Source organism: Onychomys torridus, chromosome 2 (assembly GCF_903995425.1).
Source record: "Onychomys torridus chromosome 2, mOncTor1.1, whole genome shotgun sequence".
NCBI lineage: Eukaryota > Metazoa > Chordata > Mammalia > Rodentia > Cricetidae > Onychomys > Onychomys torridus.
In genome coordinates, this window is record NC_050444.1 from 1154679 (window position 1) to 1177218 (window position 22540).

The 22540-nt window shown below is 39.4% G+C and overlaps 1 long non-coding RNA gene across 2 annotated transcripts in view; it reads right to left on the reverse strand.

Moving 5' to 3' along the window:
• Nucleotides 1–6174: 6174 nt before the first annotated feature.
• The window catches only part of LOC118578762, a 36554-nt gene continuing 20188 nt past the window's right edge, over nt 6175–22540 (reverse strand). For both annotated transcript variants that reach the window (XR_004944285.1, XR_004944284.1), the window contains exon 3: nt 6175–6714. This is a non-coding gene — a long non-coding RNA (uncharacterized LOC118578762). The remainder of the gene's footprint in view (nt 6715–22540) is intronic.

The following is a 22540-nucleotide window of genomic DNA, read 5'->3' on the forward strand; positions in this document are numbered from 1 at the left end:
GGGAGAAAGGAGAAAGATCAACTTACTTGGACTGCTTTCCTCCAATGGTTCTAAGATAAACCTGATTTCTTTGGCCAGGCTTTGGACATTGACTGTTCTCTAGACCTATTTCCAATCTGTTTAATCTAATATATAGATGACCTTCTACTATACAGCTCCTTGCTCTCACTTTCAGAACAAGATACTGTTCAACTTGTCAACCTTCTAGGAAACAAAGGATACCAAGTGTTCCCCTTCCAAAGCTCAACTTTCTGTTTCTTCAGATCAAGTATCTAGGACTTCTGTTCTCCCTTAACAGCTACAAACTCACTCTTGATGGTCCCATATACCTTTAACCCCTGAGGAATACTCTTTCCTTGTCCTGATACCTCAGAAGCTGGATTCCCAAATTTTTCTTCTTGCTCATCTCCTCAGTGATATAGCTAAGGGTCCTGTAATTGAACCTCTAAATCCTATTAAGCCTGTTATATTGTTAGGGTTGGCGTACAAAACAGAGAGCTTCACTCCGATATCGGGTCAAAAATGAAGCTTTATTTTAGCACGAGCTCGTGGGGCACCAGCATGAGGAGTAGCTGGTGACTCCGAGTTTAAGGCTCACAGGCCTTTTATGAGGCAGTTCTACCAGGGCAGGGGAGTGGGGTCACCCAGAGTGTAGACACCTAGACACCAGATGTCTCCACGGTCTTTCTCATAGTCTGGGTAGGTAAACGAATTCCAAGCTTATCTAGCAAGGGGTTATTTGGCAAGCATTCTTCTCAAGCAATTTATCTTGCAAACACAACCCCAGGGGTTAATTGGCAAGCATCCTGTTAGGACAGCATGGTGGGCTAACTTTTCTGATATGGGGCGTGGGGGCAGAGTGCAGTATTTCCCACTGAATCTGCAATTAGCAGAGCTAGTGGGGGGGCCCTTGTTTCCCTTACAATGGCCTTTCAATATCTACCTTTTCTCACCCCAGAAAGGTGCTCCTACAGGCCTCTGCTTTGGCTTTTCCAGATCTTGACCAAACCTTTATCCCATATATTCCTGAAAAATGGAGAATAGGTCTGGGGATTTTAGAGCAAATGACAGAACTCACTGTTGCTCATGTTGCCCATCTTTCCAAACAGCATGACAACCTTGCCAATAGGTGCTAACAGCAGCCTCACTATTGGCACAGGAGGCGTCTAAGCTCACCTTCTCTCTCTCCTCTCTCTCTCTCTCTCTCTCTCTCTCTCTCTCTCTCTCTCTGCTTTTTGGTTAATTTAGATAAGGGCTTATCTATCTTGTTGATTTTACAAAGAACCAGGTCTGTCTTTCTTTTATTGATTCTTTGTATTGTTCTCTTTGTTTCCAATTTATTGATTTCAGCCCTCCATTTGATTATTTTCTGGCATTTATTCCTCCTGGGTAGTTTGATTCTTTTTCTTCTAGAGCTTTCAGGTATGATGTTAAGTCACTACTATGAGATTTCTCCACCTTCTTCATGAGGTTATTTAGTGCTATGAATTTTCCTCTTAGTACTGCTTTCATAATGTCCCATAAGTTTGGGTATGTTGTACATTTGTTTTCATCGAATTCTAGGAAATCTTTAATTTCTTTCTTTATTTCTTCCTTGACCTGTTGTTGATTCAATTGAGCATTATTCAGTTTCTATGAGATGGTAGGCTATCTGTGCTTTTGTTGTTGTTGTTAAAATCTAACTTTAAGCCATGGTGGTCCAACAAAATACAGGAGGTTATTCCAATTTTTTTGTATCTGTTGAGATTTGCTTTGTGATCAAGCATGTGCCCAGTTTTAGAGAAGGTTCCATGAAGCACTGAGAAGAAGGTATATTCTTTTGTCTTAGAGTAGAATGTTCTGTACATATCTATTAAGTCCATTTGAGTCATAATGTCCATTACTTCCCTTATTTCTCTGTTAAGTTTCTGTCTAGAAGACCTGTCCATTGGTGAGAGTGGGGTGTTGAACTCTCCCACTGCTAGTGTGTAGGGTTTAATGTATGATTTAAGCCTTAGTAATGTTTCTTTAACAAATGTGGGTGCCCTTGTATTTTGGGCATAAATGTTCAGAATTGAGACTTCATCTTGGTGGATTTCTCTTGTGATGAATATGTAATGTCCTTCCCAATCTCTTTTGATTGATTTTAGTTTAAGTCTATTTTATTAGATATTATTAGAATAGCTACACAAGCTTGCTACTTAGGTCAATTTGATTGGAAAGTCTTTTCCCAGCCTTTTACTCTGTCTTTGAAGATTAGGTGTATTTCTTGTATGAAGCAGAAGGGTGGATCCTGTTTTTGTATCTATTCTGTTAGCCTGTTTATTTTTATGGGTGAATCAAGTCCATTGATATTAAGGGATATTAATGACCAGTGATTGTTTGTTCCTGTTATTCTTTGGTGGTTGTGTGTATGTATATTTTTCCCTTCTTTCAGATTTGCTGCTGTGGGGTTATCCATTGCCTGTGCTTTGTGGGTGCATCTAACATGCTTAGGTTGGATTTTTTTTCTTCTAGTCCTTTCTGTAGGGCTGAAATAACATTCTACTCTAAGACAAAAGAATATACCTTCTTCTCAGTGCTCCATGGAACCTTCTCTAAAATTGGCCACGTGCTTGATCACAATATGATTAGGTATTATTTAAATCTAGTTTTCTCATGGAATATTTTGTTTACTCCATCTATGATGATTGAGAGTTCTACTGCATATAGTAGTGTAGATTAGCATCTATGGTCTCTTAATGTCTGTATAACATCTGTGTAGGACCTTCTGGCTTTCAGAGACTTTATTGATAAGTCAGGTGTTATTCTGATGTGTCTGCATTTATATGTTACTTGGCCTTTTTCCTTTGCAGCTTTTAAAATTCTTTATTCTGGATGTTTAGTGGTTTGACTAATATGTGGTAAGGGGACGTTTTCTTTAGATCATCCAGTCTATGTGATGTTCTGTAAGCTTCTTGTATCTTCATAGGCATTTCCTTCTTTAGGTTGGGAAATTTTTCTTCTATGATTTCATTGAATATATTTTCTGTGCCTTTGAGTTGATATTTTTCTATCCCTATTTTTCTCAGGTTTGGCCTTTTCATGGTGTCCCAATTTTCTTTAATGTTTTGTGTCATGACTTTGTTGGCTTTAGTGTTTTCTTTGATGAATCTGTGTCCTCTATCATATATTCAATGCCAGAGATTCTCTCTTCCATCTCTTGTATTCTGCTGCATCTGTAGTTCCTGTTAGTTTACTCAGATTTTCTGTTTCCAGTATTCCTTCAGTTTGTGTCTTCTTTATTACCTCTATTTCAGTTTTTAAGTCTTGAACTGTTTCCTTCACCTGTTTGTTTGCTTTTTCTTGGTTTTCTCAACTTTCTTGATGGACTTATTGATTTCTTCCATTTTTTGTCTTTTCCTTGATCTCTTTCATTTCCTCTTTAAAGACCTTAATGTCATGTTTAAGGTCAATTTCTTCTGCTTCTCCTGCATTGAGATGTTCAGGTCTTGCTGATGTAGAACCACTGGGTTCTGATGGTGCCATATTGCTATTTATGTTGTTGACTGTATTTTTGCACTGACATCTACCTATCTCTTCCTCCACTCGGTGCAAGTGGTGTCTGTGTCTGAGGGAGCCTCTCTTGGTCCTCTGGGCGCTCTTGGTCTAATCAGGGCTCTTTGTCCAATCAGTGCTGATGGACTCTGTCTTAGGGAGCAACTCTTTGCCCAATTGCTGTGGATGGGCTCTGTCTCAGAGAGCAGCTATTCCCAGTTGGTACAGGGTGGGCTTATGGTTCTGGTAGCACAGGAAATGGTTGGCTTGGTGAGGGGTTGGAGGAAGAGGCAGCTGCCCAGTACCTGCAGCTCCAATGGATTGGTGGAGAGGCATGGAATATGCCCCCAGGGCCTAAAGCCTAGAGACCTGGTCTTCCTAGTCTGGAGTGGGGCCTTACCTGTATTTCCAGTTTTGTATTTACATTCATCCACCTATTATTAACCTCAACATCCTACTAAGAAACAGGTTTTAGGTATGCACGTTTAAAAAGTCCATATGGACAGCATATACAATGTACACTATTGTCAGCAGTGGTCTGGTTTTTATAATTATCCAGTAGTCCATTGTCCTGACTCCTGTTTTTCTACTGTGTTAGATCTTTACATGTAGTAGATACATGAAATGAGGAGGTAACCCTTTCTTCTTTCATAAAATGCTAACTTAAAGATTACCTTTCCCTGGGAAAGACCGGAGGGAGTCTTCTTAGGGAGGGCAAGGGAGTTAAATTCAAAATCAGGTAGTAGGAGGGAAAAGAGGATTAGCAGAATGTAAATGACCTGATAAAGAAAATGGAAAAGAGGGCTGTTTAGGGAAGGGGGAAAGAGTAAATACAGAAGGAGGGAGGTGGATAAAATAAAAATAAGGTTGTCTGAAAAAGCCACAAGGAAGATAAAATTAACTTCCTCCAAAATATATACAATATACAATATACAATAAATACAACTCTGCATATAAATACACATATATATTACATGCATATTCCTCCAAGAGACAAAGACCAACAAAAAAATCCATTACCAAACATGAGAAGCCTTCTTTTAGATTGTTGGCCAGGACTTTTCAAGAGACTCCCAAGACATACAGCCTATTGCTATTGCCCTTGATTACCCCCAAAGGTAGAAGGTAAGTCTATATTGCTGAAGACACCAAGCACTTTAGAAACAGAGCCCAGAAATCCTTGAACTAGAAGTGAACTGAAAGCCTCATGCCTGAGAAATAGCTTTCATGGTACTAGAAGTTGCCACTCAAGCTTCCAAAGGAGGGTGGCAACCATAGTCCTACCCAGCTATGACTCCTATGAACCATAACAACAACCAACATGGCTTGAAAAACTTAAGGATGCAGTAATGGCACACATATATTGGCAGTAACCAACAGCTCTCTAATTGGCTTTAACAATTGCTCAACAAAATACCATGCCTAGTACTGTAAATCTAACTACTCATTGTTTGTGAATTCATGTTTATTAGAGGAGAATCTATAACCACTAATTTACCAAACCAAAATAATCCCTAATAACAATCTATAAAAATCTGTCTTCATACTTATAGTTAAGTATAGTTTTCACTCTTCATCAAGGAATTCTCTTGCAACAGATGAAGACCATTACAGAAAATCAGAACCAATAAAAATGCAGAGTTGTGGAACCCAGTTCCAATAGGTCAATCTACAGAACACTACCACACCTGGAGCTCAAGGAACATTGGAAATGAGGAGGCAGAAATATTGAAAGAATCAGAGTATCAGGGAGTATGGTGTGAGATTATATCTCCTAGAAGTCATACCCATAAAGTCTCATCAACATGACTGCCAAAATATCAGCTGAATAGGAATAACACAAATGAACATGCCAAACTAGACAAAGAAAAGCTCCTGAGGCCTCAACCATACACAAAGGACTATAGGTAACCAAGGAAATAAGAACAGAAGAGGTGGCCTTCCCCAGAGAAGAGTACACCAATTGGTTGTCCAATGCCAGTCAGTGTCTGAAAACATATATATTATATGTGTGTGTATGTATGTATCATTATGTGGAATACATATATATGTATGTATGTGTATGTGCATGTACATATATGCATGCAGTAAAAAATTAATTTAAAAAAAGAGACAATGGATTCAGGGAGAAGTATATGAGAGGGTCTGGAGGGAGGAAAGGGGAGAAAAAAAGCTTACACAAAAAAATTATCTTTCACATTGTAATTACATTCAGAAAAAAATGCAACAAGATGCAAATGATGGGCTGAAAGTATTGTTACTGTATAGAAAGAACATCAAATGAGCATCATGTATGATAGTCCCAGTGATTGTAGTAATACAATGCTATGAAACTCCCTCTGTACATTTGTTTAATGCTAATAAAAACAAGATTCTTTAGAAAAGTAACAGAATTTCCCCATGTATCAAGAACAATGGAGGCTTCTTATGATTAAAAGAAGCATAACTCCCAGTGGTACTTACTAGTTAATTAAAATCTTTATTAATTCTTATTTTTAATTGGCAATATTTTATTGCTTTCCAGATGAATGTTCTTCATGTTATTTTCTCTAAATTACCCGAGGCAGAATGATTAAAACATTTACAACTTCAGATTTGTTAGACATTTAAAAGAACCTGTACATCTTCTCACTACCTAGAAAATTAAGAGTCTGTGAATACAGTGCACACAAAAGAATGAACTTCCTTTATTCTTATTCTTACTTGAATTATTTAAAAAATCATTAAAATATCAATGTACTCATTATCATTTGGTGTTGGGGTGTTGCACTGACAGCTTGGGGCATAAGGGCAATGGACTCATAATAAGTTACCTGGGAATCAGACTCTGGAGACCAACACTGGGTGCAGATCTAGTTTAATGTGGATGTTCATTGGCATATATGCATATATTATCCAATCAACTATTGTGCTATTATCCAATGAGTACAAATAGCATGCAACCTATACTTTGTAAGGGTGTACATCAGGGGGTGGGGGATGCATGTCCTGGTGGTGTGCCTATGGATAAAGGGCAATGCTCTGGGCTTGTGGCCATTCTGTGAATCTCCTTCATTCTAGGACTCCATTATGTGTTGTCTAGTATGCTATAGTCTTAGATCTTCTCAAGTAGCCACAGGAGTCATGCTTCTCTTGTTCCCTGTCTTTTAGCAACACCAGCTGGACACAGACTGCTCCTTCTATTTGGTCTCATATCATCTGGACAAAAACAAGGAAAGTAAAAAAAAAAAATCTATAAATAGAAATGTTTGCAACTAATACTCCCATATCTGTTAATAAAGTTAGCATAAAGTGTTAATTAAAATCTATTGTAATAGATTTTCATGCACAATAGTAAAATACAAAACATATTTTTATGACAACAAAATTTTACCTGGCATAGAATTCACTCAAACAAAAAGTTTCTCTGGCATTGGCTCCCAAGTGATTTATTTCCTTCATAGATTAAGTATGTACATAACAATAATAAAGCATCCAATGGTTTTGTTCTCACCATTAATTATATTATATTGGACATATCTTGCTTAAGTGTCTTGGTTACCAATCGCTATCTAACCAAAAGATGGTTTTCCACAAAGGCCATTAGTGTAAATTCACAGGCTGATTTCTTTTTTTTTTTTCTTTATTAAGAAATTTTCTACTCACTCCACATACTATCCACAGACCCCCCCCTCCTCCATACTCCCACCCCGTCCCCAGGCCTCTTTCCTAAGCCATTTCACATCCCCACATCTCCCAAATCAATGTTTTCCATGGGGAGTCAGCAGAGCCCAGCACACTGAGCCTAGGAAGGTGCAAGCCCCTTCTCACTGCACCAAGGCTATGCAAGGTGTCACACCACAAGCACTGAACTCCAGAAGCCTGCCCATAGAACAGGACAGATCCTGATCCCCCTGCCTGGGTGCTCCCCAAACAGTTCGAGCCAAACAACCAACTTCCATATCCAGATGGCCTAGTCAAGTTCCATGGGGACTCCACAGCCACCAGTCCACAGTTCTTTGGCTTCCACTAGTGTGGCTGGTCATCTATGCATGCCCTCCCATCATGATCTTGACATCCCTCACCTGCAGTGTCTCTCTTCTATCTCATCAATTGGATTCCTAGAACTTAGCCTGGTGCCTGGCCATGGATCTCTGTATCTGCCTCTATCAGTCCCTGGACAAAGGCTCTATAATGACAGCAGGGTTATTTGTTAGGCTGGTCACCAGAGTAGACTGCTCCAGGCACCTTCTGGACCACTGCCAGCAGACCAAGGTGGGGACAACCTTGAGGATTCCTGAGATCCTTCCCAGCATCCTACCTCTCCCTATTCCCATGATGTCCTGATATATCATGGTATCTTCCTCCCTATAATCCCACTCTGTCCCTGTTCTAACTTGGCCCTCCTATTTCCCTATGTTCTTATCCCCGACTCCTTGCCCTCTGCCACCCCACCACATCCAGTCCACTCATGTACCTCTCATCCACTTCTCCTTCACAGGGTCATCCATGTGTTCCTCCTAGGGTCTTTCCCTGTTAGCCTCTCTGGAGTTGTGGGTTGCAGTCTGGCCATCCCTTCCCTCCCATTTAGTATCCACTTATGAGTGAGTACATACTATGTTTGTCCTTCAGAGTCTGGGTTACTTCACTCAAGGTATTTTCTAGTTCCATCCATTTGCCTGCAAATTTCATGATATCATTGTTTTTCACTGCTGAGTAGTATTCCATTGCATATATGTTACAGGCTGATTTTTGTTTTTGTTTTTGTTTTTGTTTTTTGTTTTTCAAGACAGGGTTTCTCTGTGTAGCTTTGCACCTTTCCTGGAACTCACTTGGTAGCCCAGGCTGGCCTCAAACTCACAAAGATCTGCCTGGCTCTGCCTTGTGAGTGCTGGGATTAAAGGCATGTGCCACCACTGATTTCTTATAAAGACAATGACTCAGCAGATTTTGTCTTATTTTGTTTTTTTACCTTTGATGTCCCTTCTTTCTAAAATCCTCTGGATCCCGACTCAACTCACTGTCCATAAATCCCCAGGTACATCAGTTATTTTCATATTGAGTCATCTCTTTTCCTTGTTACAATGGTCTCAACATAAATTGTGATAGATTTGAAAGATTGAGTAATAAACTCTGAGTTACCAATAATGCATCATTGTAACATTAAGGAAAGAAATAAAAGCACTTCCCCTTGGAGTCATTTAAATAAGAGCAAATCCAGATTTATACTCTCTACTCAATGTTCTGTACATCTTGCATCCTCTGTCTGTCTGTTACATGAGTCTGAAATGTGCCTTCCTGGAGGCTATCTTATGAATATATCCCTATGTCTGTGTCTGCCCATATGTGTGACTGTGGTTTTCTGTGTGTTTCTATCAAAGGGCTTTCCTTTTGTATTGAACAACACAGAAAGCATCACATGGGGGAAGAAATTAGGAACAGTTTACAGAAACATTTAACAAAATTTGACAAGGGATTAAGTAACTTATTCCAACTCACCCCAACTGACCTAGAAAACAGAATTAAAAACATGATTGTTTATCAAGAAAGATCCAAATTTTGTGTTCAACATTCTCTATAGACATTGTCTTCAACATTTATGGTGTATATTCACTTCATAAGATTGACTTTGACCTCTAGTTTTGCTGTTTCCAGCAAATGATGCACATGCATTATTCTGCTTGGGATATGAAAGAGTACATATTTTAAGATTACAGCTATGCATTGACTAAGATTCTAAAAGTTAATCCCCTGTAAAATCTAATGTAAGTGAGTTTGATTGGTACATTGTTCTCTTAATGGCAGGTTAAGGAAGAAAGTACAGATTTGACTAAGAGGTGACTCTTTATCCTCATACCTGAACACCCCATCCCCTAGGTTTTGGGCCCAGGGGCACTACCCTGCACCCCCACACTACCACCCATTGCAGTTTCAGTTACAGGCTAGTTGACAGGCAGACTTCCTACAGGCAGGTCAGACTACCACCATCGCCCATCAGACCCTGTAACCCACAAGCCCCACTTTCCCCAAATACCACCCACCCTCCAAGACTGCAAGTGTTCTCTGAGACAGAGCATGACAGTGCCAAATTGGACTAAGAGCTGCTCCCTGAGACAAAGAATCTATCAGCACCAATTAGACCAACAACTCCTACTGGATGAAGAGTACTGATCAGACCAAAAGAGGCTTCCTCAGACAGACACCACTTGCACCAAGTGGAGAAAGATATGGGTAGACATCAGTGCAAAAATAGTCAACAAAAACAAACAAACAATATGGCTCCATTAGAACTTACATCACCAAGACCTGAACATCCCAACACAGAAGAAACAGAAGAAATCAACCTTAAAATAACCATAAGAATATGATAGAGATACTTAAAGGGGAAATGAAAAATTTCCTTAAAGAATTTGAAGAAAAGACAAACAAAAAATGGGAAGAAATCAGTAAATCCCTTGAAAGCCAAGATAAAGCAATTAAAAAAGTGAGGGAAACAGTTCAAGATTAGATAACTAAAATTGAGGCAATAAAGAAGACATAAACTGAGGAAATGCTAGAAGTGGAAAATCTGAGTAAATGAACTGGCACTATAGGTACAAGCATAAGCAACAGAATGTAAAAGTTGGAAGAGCAGATCTCTGGCATTGAAGACACCATAGAGGTTATAGAATCATTGGTCAAAGAAAACACTAAAGCCAACAAAGTCATGACCCAAAATGCCCATGAAATTTGGAACAGAATGAAAAGACTAAACCTAAGAATAATAGGGATAGAAGAAGGAGAGGAATACCAACTTAAGAGCACAGAAAGTGTATTCAACAAAATTGCAGAAAAAAACATTCCCAACCTAAAGAAGGAAATACTTATAAAGATACAAGAAAGTTACAGAACAACAAATAGACTGGATCCAAAAAAAAGTCCCCTCGCCACATAAAAAGCAAACCACTAAACATGCTGAATAGAGAAAAAATATTAGAGCTGCAAAGGAAAAAGGCCAAGTAACATATAAAGGCAGAACCATAAGAATAACACCTGACTTCTCAATGGAGACCCTAAAAGCCAGAATGTCCTGGACAGATATTATGCAGACACTAAGAGACCATGGATGCCAAACCAGACTAACAAAACTCTCAATCAACATAGACGGAGTAAACAAAATATTCCATGATAAAACCAGATCTAAACAATACCTTTTCACAAATCCAGCCCTACAAAAGGCACTAGAAGAAAAAATCCAACCTAAGGAAGTTAGATACACCCATGAAAACACGGACAATAGATAGTCCCACACCAACAAATACCAAAGAAGGGAAACATACAACACTACCACCAAAAAATAACAGGAATTAATGACCACTGGTCAATAATGTCCATTGTTTTCAATGGTTTCAATTCACCTATAAAAAGACACAGGCTAACAGGATGCATAAGAAAACAAAATCCATCCTTCTGCTGTATACAAGAAACACACCTCAACTTTAAAGACAGACACTACCTCAGAATAAAAGGCTAGGAAAAGTGTAGTTAGAGTTTTCCTGCCTGGCCCACAGTCAGGACAAATCTCTCTTACCCGCCAGTCCCACAGTTGCTCAGACCCAACCAAGAAAGCACACAGAAACTTACATTGTTTAGAAACTGTATGGCTGTGGCAGGCTGCTTGTTATCTACTTCTTCTCTCTTAAATTAACCCATTTCTGTTAGTCTATACTTTGCCACATGGCTTGTGGCTTACTGGTGTCTTTACATGTTGCTTTTCATGGCAGCAGCTGGTGGTGTCCCTCTCCAGCCTTCTACTTCCCAGAATCCTCTTCTCTCTTGTCCTGCCTATACTTCCTGCCTAGCCACTGGCCAAACAGCATTTTATTTGTACAGAGCGATATCCACAGCAGAAAAGATTTTCCAATCAAGTGGACTTAAGAAGCAAGCTGGGGTAGCTATCCTAATATCTAATAAAATAGACTAAACTAAAATCAATCCAAAGAGATCGGGAAGGACATTACATATTTATCAGAGGGAAAATTCAACAAGAAATCTCAATTCTGAATATTTATGCCCCAAATACAAGGGCACCTACATTCATAAAAGAAACATTACTAAGTTTAAATTACACATCAAAGTGGGAGAGTTCAACACCCCACTCTCACCAATGGCCAGGTCTGCCAGACAGAAACTTAACAGAGAAATAAGGGAAATAATGGACATTATGACTCAAATGGACTTAATAGATAGCTACAGAATATTCCACCCTAACACAAAAGAATATACCTTCTTTTCAGCACCCCATGGAACATTCTCCAAAATCAACCAAATGCTTGGTCACAAAGCAAATCTCAACAGATACAAAAAAATTGAAATCTTATCTTATCAGACCATCATGGCCTAAAGTGAGATTTCAACAACAATAAAAATTACAAAAACCCTACAATCTCATGGAACCTGAATAATGCCCAATTGAATCACCAATGGGTCAAGGAAGAAATAAAGAAAGAAATTAAAGATTTCCTAGAATTCAACGAAAACGAATGTACAACATACCCAAACATATGGGATACTATGAAAGCAGTACTAAGAGGAAAATTCATAGCACTAAATGCCCTCATAACGAATTTGAAGAAATCTCTCACACTAGTGACTTAACAGCACACCTGAAAGCTCTAGAACAAGAAGAAGCAGACTTGCCTAGGAGAAACAGATGCCAGGAAATAATCAATTGAGGGCTGAAATCAATAAAAGAGAACAAAACAAAGAATCAATGAAACAAAGAGTTGGTTCTTTGAGAAAATCAAGAAGATAGACAAGCCCTTATCCAAATTAACCAAAAAGCAGAGAGAGAGCATCCAAATTAACAAAATCAGAAATGGAAAGGGGGACATAACAACAGACAATGAGGAAATCCAGAGAGTCATCTGGTCATATTTCAAAATCCTGTACTCCACAAAATTAGAAAATCTGAAAGAAATGGATGATTTCCTGGATAGGAACCACATACCTAAGTTAAATCAAGACCAGATAAAATATTTATATAGACAATAACTCCTAAGGAAATAGAAACAATCATTAAGTCTCCCAACCAAAAAAAAAAAAAAAAAAAAGCCTAGGACCAGATGGTTTCAGCACAGAATTCAACCAGATCTTCAAAGAAGAGCTAATACCAATACTCTCCAAATTTTTCCACACAATAGAAACAGGAGGAACATTATCAAACTCTTTATAAGGCTATAGCTACCCTTATACCCAAACCACACAATGATGCAACAAAGAAAGAGAATTTGTAGCTAGAGTTTTCCTGCCTGTCCCACAGTCAGGACAAATCTCTCTCACCTGCTGGTCCCACATCTGCTCAGATCCAACCAAGTAAACACACAAAGACTTATATTGCTTATAAACTGTATGGCCATGGCAGGCTTCTTGCTAACTGTTTTTATATCTTAAATTAACCCATTTCTATCAATCTATAAGTTGCCACATGGCTTGTGGCTTACCAGTATCTTTACATGTTGCTTGTCATGGCAGTGGCTGGCAGCATCTCTCTGCATAAGGCCCTCCACTTCCCAGAATTCTCCTCTCTCCTTCTCCTGTGTATACTTCCTGCCTGGCTACTAGTCAATCAGTGTTTTATTTTTTAACCAATCAGAGCAACACATTTAACATACAGAACATTCCACAGCAAGAATTACAGACCAATCTCCCTCATGAACATTGATTCAAACATACTCAATAAAATACTGGCTAACCAAATCCAGGAACACATCAAAAAATTATTCAACATGACCAAGTAGGCTTCATCCCAGGGATCAAGGATGGCTCAACATACAAAAATCTGTCAATGTAATACACCGTATAAACAAAATGAAAGAAAAAAAACCACATGATCATCTCATTAGATGATGAAAAAGCCTTTGACAAATCCAACACTCCTTCATGATAAAGGTCCTAGAGAGATCAGGAATACAAGGAACATACATAAGCATAATAAAGGCAATTAACAGCAACATGAAAGCCATCATCCAATTAAATGGAGAGAAATACAAAGGGATTCCACTAAAATCAGGAACAAGACAAGGCTGTCCACTCTCCCCATACTTATTCAACATAGTACTAAAAGTTCTAGATAGAGCAATAAAACAACAAAAGGAGATCAAGGGGATACAAATTGGAAAGGAAAAACTCAAACTTTCACTATTTGCAGACTATATGATAGTATACATAAGTGACCCACAAAATTCTATCAGGGAACTCCTACAGCTGATAAACTCCTTCAGTAAGGTGGTAGGATACAAGATTAACTCAAAAAAATCAGTACCCCTCCAACATACAAATGATAAATGGGCTGAGAAAGAAATCAGAAAAACATCACCCTTTACAATAGCCACAAATAATATAAAATACCTTGGGGTTACTCTAACTAAACAAGTGAAAGACCTATATCATAAGAACTTTAAGTCTCTGAAGAAAAAAATTGAAGAAGATATCAGAAAATGGGAAGATCTCCTATGCTCATGGATAGGTAGAATTAACATAATAAAAATGGCAATCTTACCAAAAGCAATCTACAGATTCAATGCAATCCCCATCAAAATCCCAACACAATTTTTCATAGACTTGGAAAAAACAATACTTAACTTTGTATGAAAAAAACAAAAAACCTAGGATAGCCAAAAAAAAAAAAAAAAATCCTGTATAACAAAGCAACCTCTGGATGCATCACAATCCCTATATTCCTCTACTATCGAGCTATAGTAATAAAAAACAGCTTGGTATTGGCATAAAAACTGACACTTGGACCAATGGAATCGAATTAAAGACTGTGACATTAATCACATACCTATCAACATACGATTTTTGACAAAGAAGACAAAACAGTATCATGGAAAAAGGAAAGCATAACTGAATGTCATCATGCAGAAGATTGCAAATAGATCCATATCTGTCACCATGCACAAAACTCAAGTCCAAGTGTATCAAAGACCTCAACATAAATCCAGGTACACTAAACTTAATAGAAGAGAAAGTAGAAGTAGTCTGGAACAAATTGGCACAGGAGACCATTTCCTAAATATAACACCAGTAACAAAGACACTGAGAGCAACAATTAATAAATGGGACCTCTTGAAACTGAAAAGCTTGTGTAGAGCAAAGGATACAGTCAGTAAGTGAAAAGAACAGCCTATAGAATAGGAAAAGATCTTCACAGATCCCACATCTGACAAAGGGCTGATCTCTAAAATATATAAAGAACTGTAAAAGCTAGAGTTCAAAATACTGAACAATCCAAATTAAAAAAAAAATGGGCTACAGAGCTTAACAGAGAATTCTCAACAGAAGAATCTCAAATAGCTCAAAGACATTTAAGGAACTGCACAACCGCCTTAGTCATCAGGGAAATACAAATCAAAACTATTCTGAGTGGGGTTGGGGATTTAGTAAGTGCAAGGCCCTGGGTTTGGTCCTCAGCTCTGGAAAAAAAAACTGAGATACCATCTATCTTACACCTGTCAGAATGGCTAAGATCAAAAACACTAATGGCAGCTTATGTTGGAGAGGATGTGGAGCAAGGGGAACACTCCTCCACTGTTGGTGGGAATGCAAACTTGTACAGCCACTCTGGAAATCAGTATGGTGGTTTCTCAGAAAATTGGTAATCAATCTTTCTCAAGACCAAGATATACCACTCTTGGGCATATACCCAAGAAATACTCAATCTTACCACAAGGCACATGCTCAACTATGTTCATAGCAGCATTATTCATAATAACAAGAACCTCGAAACAGCCTAGATGCTCCTCAACTGAAGAATGTATAAAGAAAATGTGGAACATATACACAATGGAGTACTACTCTGCAGTAAAAAAATAATAACATCATGAAATTTGCAGGTAAATGGATGGAACTGGAAAAGATCATCCTGAGTGAGGTAACCCAGACTCAGAAGGACAACCATAGTATGTTCTCACTCATAAATAGATACAAGATATGAGACAAGGAATGGCCAGACTCCAACCCAGGGAGAGCTCCAGAGAGGCTAGCTAACAGGGAAAGACTCTAGGAGGGACACAAGGATGACCCTGTGAAGGAGAAGTGTATGAAATCTACATGAGTGGACTGGGAGTGGAGAAATGGTGGAGGGCAAGGAATGGGGCATGAGAACATAGGGAAATAGGAGGGTCAAGCTGGAACAGGGACAGAGTGGGAGGGCAGGGAGAGAGATAGCATGATAGATGAGGACATCATGGGAATAGGAAGAGGCAGGGTACTGGAGAGATTCTCTGGAATCCACAAGGATGACTTCACCTTGTAGTGACATCAGTGGTCTAGAAGGTGCCTGGACTGGTCTACTCTTGTGACCAGTCTAGTGAATACCCTTAACTGTCATCACAGAGCCTTTGTCCAGTAACTGGTGAAAGCAGATGCAGAGATCCACAGCCAGTCCCCAGGCTGATCTCTGGGAATCCAATCAATGAGAGAGAGGAGGGATATTGCAGGCAGGGCATGTTGAGATCATGACGGAAAGATGTGCAGAGATGACCAGCCACACTAGTGGAAGCCCATGAAATGTAGACTAGTGGCTGTGGAGCCCCCATGGGACTCGACTAGGCCCTGTGGATATGGAAGATGGTTGTTTGGCTCAAACTGTTTGGGGGGCACCCAGGCAGAGGGATCACAATCCATCCCTAGTACATGGCAGGCTTTTGGGAGCCCAGTGACTATTGTGTGACACCTTGTGCAGCCTTGGTAAAGTGGTGCTTGGACCTGCCTATGCTCAGTGTGCTGGACTCTGCTGACTCCCCATGGGAGACCTTGATTTGGGAGATGTGGGGTTGTGAGGTGGCTAGGGAGGAAGGGCTGGAGGGTGGGAGGAGGGAAGAGGGTGGATCTATGTGTGGTATGTAAAGTGAGTAGAAAATTTCTTAATAAATAAAAATGAAAAAAATTGAAAATTTTTGGGAAATAGGCGCTGATTGAACTTCTGTAATTTGAGAAGTTACTAAAATATATGTGTGGTATATATTACATGTGATAATACAAATAATGAAAAAATCAATAACTGTGTTTTTAATAAAAAGAAAAGAAGAAGCAAGTACACCATACACTAGCAGTCTTAAATCTTAAGTGACCTGAATGTGTGTAATTAACTGACTGTGAGGACTAGTAAAAGTTCCAGTCTTTTAGAAAGTAAAAGAGAGTTTCATAATGTTGTATTACCACAACAAGTACTAAATAAAATCCTCTTTATCATCATTACATGTGTCAAATATATTTTTTTCTTAATACCCCTGCCATGGTTTGCTTAGGAGTACCCCACATGTTAAGGGTTTGGGCCCTAGGCCATGGCAGCATTGGAAGGCTCTAGAGCATTGAACAAATAGAACCTAATGGGAGTTCTTAGTTCATTGGGGGTATGACTAGGGGAACAGTGAGAATCATCTCCTTCCCATCTCTAGTTCATTCTCCAACCTCCATGAAGGAAAAGCATTTATTATACCACACAGTCATAGCTGTGCTCTGTTACCACACAAAACCAGAAGCAATAAAGCTGTATGCCAAAATAACTCTCCCTTACATGCTGATGATTTCAGGCATTTGTTGCAGTAACAGAAAGCAGACTAATCTCTCCCCTTTATCTTGTTCTGATTTTAAAATTATTGGTTTCCTGGATGGTGGTGGCATACACCTTTACTCCCAGCACTTGGGAGGCAGAGCTAGGCAGATCTCTGTGAGTTTGAGGCCAGCCTGGGCTACCCAGTGAGTTCCAGGAAAGGTGCAAAGCTACACAGAGAAACCCTGTCTCAAAAAAAAAAAAAAAAAAAAAAAAAAAAAAAGACATGGTCAAATTTACATCCTGGTCTCAAGTTTACTACTGTCCTTTATAGTATTAATTCAGCTCTGATTATATAGGCTTTCTAAAGTCAACTCAGGCAGACTGAAGCTATTTTTCAAGATGTTAGTGAAAACACAAAGGAATAGAAACTTCAAGTCAGAGATGGGCCCCATATATACTTAGCTATCTACAAGTACATTAACAATAGAACAAGCCAACCTGACATTTTCCTTTATAAGAATTTTGACTGCTGTAAACTTCCTGAGCTTTGGGAAGCTGGGCTACAGGCTGTTTTTTGCATGTCTGCCCAGTCCTCAGATGTAACATGAAACTTAAAGAGTCTTATTAATAAAACTCAAACCCGAGGCCAGTTATTGTGGTGAATGCTAGAAGATCAGAGAAGCAGAACAAGCCACAGCTATCTCACCTTGCTAGTTCCTCAGGTGATCCTGTTTCCTCAGGCTGGAAGCTTCTGAGTCCTCCTCCACATGAATCTCAGCTGAACTGTCTTGCTCCAAAGCTTAACTAACTACATGCTTTTTCCTCTTTAGTTCCTGGTCCTCACGCCTCATATACCTTTTTCTTTCTGCCCCCACTCCCTGGGTTTTAAAGGTTGGGTTTCTGGGATTAAGGGCGTGGGTCACCGTGCTTAGCTGTTTCTAACGTGGCCTTGAACTCAGAGAGCCTGGCTAGCTCTGCCTCCCAAGTGCTGAGATTAAAGGTGTGTACCACCACCACCCAACTTCTGTTATGGCTTACTCTTCCCATTTTCTAGCCACCATTTCTGGCTCTGTTCTAGTGGCTGTCTGTTCTCTGACCCCAGATATGTTTATTTCGGGGAACACACAATATTTCAGGGAACACAATACCCACCACACTCAGATCCCTGAATCAGAGCATCACCCCCCTTATGTGATTTCTTGATTATCCTCAATACTGTTTTATACCTGTTAAAAAGAGAAACACAGAAAAAAAGGAAAGAAAAGAAGATCAAAGTATAGTGATGCATGCCTGTGATCTCAGCATGAGGGAGTCTGAGACAGAAGAATTACAGATTACAGGCCAGCTTGCACTGTAAGACCCTCTTAGAAGCAAAGAAATGGGGAGAGCATTCAGTAATTTATTATTTGAGTGGCTACTGTGGAGTAACGTATTTTTGATACTTCATGCTCACTATCCACTTGACTCTCAGAATTTGTCAAGTTATATATTATCATCACTGCACACAATACAGGCTGCAAGCATCTTGTCTGAAGTGTTAAATCAAGGAACTGGCAGAGCAAAGATCCAAGCTGCTGCCAGCTAGCCCTCCAATTTAGCTCTCTTTGCTCTGCTCTGTGGCCTCCCCATTTGCACTTGGAAATGAAAGAATGATAATTTTTAACATAGATTTTGGGACTCCTTTTGGTATTCTAGTTGTTTCCAGAGCTATATTTTACTATGATTTAGTTCTTACAAAATTTATTTCCAATAGAGTATTCTTTTTTACTTGTTAAAGAATATACTGAATTTTCTATTAAGAGTTCTGAGGTTTTTAAGGCAGGCGGGCTGAGTGTAGTGGTATATACTTGTATTTCTAGCATTTGGGATCTGCATGCAAGAGGATCAGGAGTGGAAGGCCAGCATCAGCTACATAGCAAACTTGAGGCCAGTCTGGGCTATGTGAGATACTATGCCAACACAAAAAACAAACCTATTTAAAACAACAGATAAAAAGCATCAAAATAAGACAAAGTTGTTTATACTTTGCCTGGACTAATCTTCCATTTCAGAGGTATCTCCAAACCCCAATTCACATATGATTCTAGGAGATTGTATCCATTTATCACTGAAAACAAAGCTGTTTTAGAACAAATTACCACTTATAAAGGGGGGAGATAATACTGTATTCAAACTACAGATAAAGATACACAATCTTATTTATGTGCATAAATTGTTACTAGCACACATCTGTGTAATGAAGACATTGTGTCTTTCCATTAACACACCAGAAAACACTATGCACCCACCCTGCAGACCAAATCCATGAGCACAGATAGCCCATGACCACCACCTACCCATGGCTTCAAGGTCTGGATTCCTACAAGACACTGTAATGAGTAACACAGCAAGGCACTGTGTTGGCTGCCTGCAGTGTCTCCTGTGGCTCCTGTCTTTATGGTTGATGCAGTCATGGTGTATCATGGTTCATGGAGAATGCTTAACTACAATGCTCAAAAGGACCAGCATGCTTCTAAGCCATCAGGAAAAACATGGTAGCAGAGTCCTGACCAGTGTGCACTGACAAGTGTGCACAAAGTACCTGTCCTTCATCTCCATGCCTCTCCCAGGCTCATAAGCCTTGCAGAAGCTTGTTTCACCTTTTGTAGAAGATCAGAAACTCACAGAACTTAATTCTGTGCCACATATTCATTCTCATTCCAATTCTAGGATCAAAGGGATCCAATGTTTGATCAAATGTGTATAAAATAATTGTCCCATGCTGTGGGATCCTTCTGGATTCTCTGAATATGTGTTGTTCCCATTGGTTAATAAATAAGCTGCTTTGATGTATGACAAGGCAGCTTAGAAGCAGGTGGAAAATCCAAGAAGAGAGAGAGGAAAGAGACAGGTGGGAAAAGGAGCCACCAGCCCACTGCCCAAGGAGCAACAAGATGCCAGCAGATGGGCACTTGGCAACATATACTAATAGAAATGGTTTAATTTAAGATGAAAGAGATAGCTATCAAGAAGCTTGAGCCATAGACCATACAGTGTGTAATTAATATAAGCCTCTGTGTGTTTACTTGGGACTGATTGGCTGTGGAACTGGGAGGATACAGGAAAACTTCTGACTACAGTCCCACATTAGAATCTTAACAGATTATTCAAATAATTGTTAAACAAGTTGTCTTGCACAATATTGCAGATGCTCTGTCTCTCTGTGTAGTATATTTCTTGATCCTGCATGAGCTCTATAATATAGGTACACTCGCTTGTGGATGATAAATAAGAGAAAGAATTCCAGTCTACTAGGCATAACTGTCAGCCAAAGTCTTGCAGACATGCTACCTATCACTTAGCTAGGTTTTACCTAATAACAACCTTCAGTAACCTTATGCCAGAATATTTCCTTCCAAGCAGAAAATTCATGTTAGTGGTTTATAAATGTCCTGAATATGTCAGACAATTGCATTCCCTCTGTACTCAATTTAAGAAGCTGGACAAATGAGATTTTAATATTAATAAAATGTGTTGACTTAGTACAAGAGCAGAGCACTCCTGAGTGCATGAAGGCTGATGCTGGAGGCATGAAATTAAGGTGCAAATATATATGCTATTTTAAAACATGAGTTTAAAATACAGTACAAGATATGGTAAATGCCTGTGATCCCTGCACTCAGGAAAACTGAAGCAGTAAGATCTTGAGTTAAAGGCCAGCCTGCCCTGGGCTATATAGCAAGATCCTGTCACATACACACAGGAAAAAACATTTTCAAGCCATTTTGTATAATTACAGGAGTGATAGCTATATTTACAATTCAGTAACAAAATGCCTGAGAAAATCAAACTATACAAAGATAAGATTGCAGGATGTGGTGGCAAAAGCCTTTCAACAATACACAAGGCAGAGGCAAGCAGATCTCTAGAAGTTCAAGGTCAGTCAAAGTTACATAGATAGATCTTGTCTTAAAAAAATTACGTAAATATTTTTTTCAAAAAAGGCACTGTTGACTTTGACTTTTGGTTTCAGAGGTTCAGTTTGTGGTTTTATGGTACCCACTTTCAGCCTATGATGACATAGTACATCATGGCTTGGACATATGGCACAGGAGTTTGTGGAGGCAGTAACCTACTTCTTCCCACTAAGTTCCACCCACTAAAGTCTCCACCATCTACTGGCAGCTCCATCAGTGGTGTCCAGCCCTCAACATGTGGACCTGGAGGGTATATTTAATATCCAAACTATAACAATAAGATAAAGCCTCTTAGATAAAAATGTCAGGGGAGTTTCTTAAATGAGTATTGAAGGAACTCTAGCTAGCCTCAGCATGGCAAACTTGGCTCTGGAGGGCCTTGCCCTTCTCCCTCATTCCCTCTGCCTTGCCATAAACCATGAGGTTGCCTTCCTAAAGCTAGCCACTAAGGGCTATTCTCTTATTTGGCTACTTCCTCCTCCTGAGGCTGACTACCAAGGTCCAGCTATCAAAGTATTGAAGTACAGAAATCAAAAGCGCCCTTTGGCTCACCTAATTAATATGCCCAATTAAAATTAAACACCTCATCCTAACACAGGGTTTCCCCTTTTACCTTAATAAACCACCATCTGCCTCTGGGCCATATCTACTTCCTCTCTATCCAGAGGCAACAGACATATGCCCCTTCCCCCTCTCCCTTGTTCCCTCCCCCCCCACCTTGTTCCCTTCACTTTCTCCCTTATCCTCTATCTCATGTCTTTGGCTCTTAGCCCTTTGACCCTCTGGAGCAAATAAATCTCTTTTGGGCTGAGAACTTGATTTGGGGGATCCTGAGCCAATACTGGTCCTTACAATTATAGTTTAGTTGGTGTTGACCTGGGATTTGACTTCAATTTCTTTTGCTAATAGATGAGTTACTAAGTGAGCAATTGGTGCTCAGAGCTGGCTGGCTCCAGGTAGCTCTGCACACCTCCAACACCAAGAAGTAAAGTGCTTTAATTAAAAACCCTATCAAGTATGCACAGCCAGTAACTTCTGGAAATTGCAGAAAATCTTTTTAGGTTTCCAGTAACACTTAATGCCTTTTCTAACAGAAAGTGAAGTGTTTGCCTTGAGGCAGTGAACTGAGAATGGAAGTTAAATAACTTACCCTGGCTATGTGTTGTTCTTAGCTTCATAGAGTGTTCAAACCAAGCTATTAAATTTATATGGAGTCAGTATCCAAAAACACAACACAGGATGTTCTGGACTGCCCACATATTACACTAAGACACACAGAAATAGCCCCAGTATCCTAGAAATGAGATAAGTACAAGAAAAACTAACAAAAATCTCCTAGAGAAATGTGATACACATCTGGATTTGGGTGAAAACAGTCTGGAGGCAGGAAGAAATTACATAGGTTGTAAGAATTCATAGTCAAAGTGGCTTGATTAACAGAAAATCCTGTCAGTAAAGTAACCTGTTTTAGGGAGGCTAGAAACAGTGTTTTGGGAAGGCAGAGGTAACATAGAATAGAAACATTGTAACTGAACAGTGTGCAAGTTAT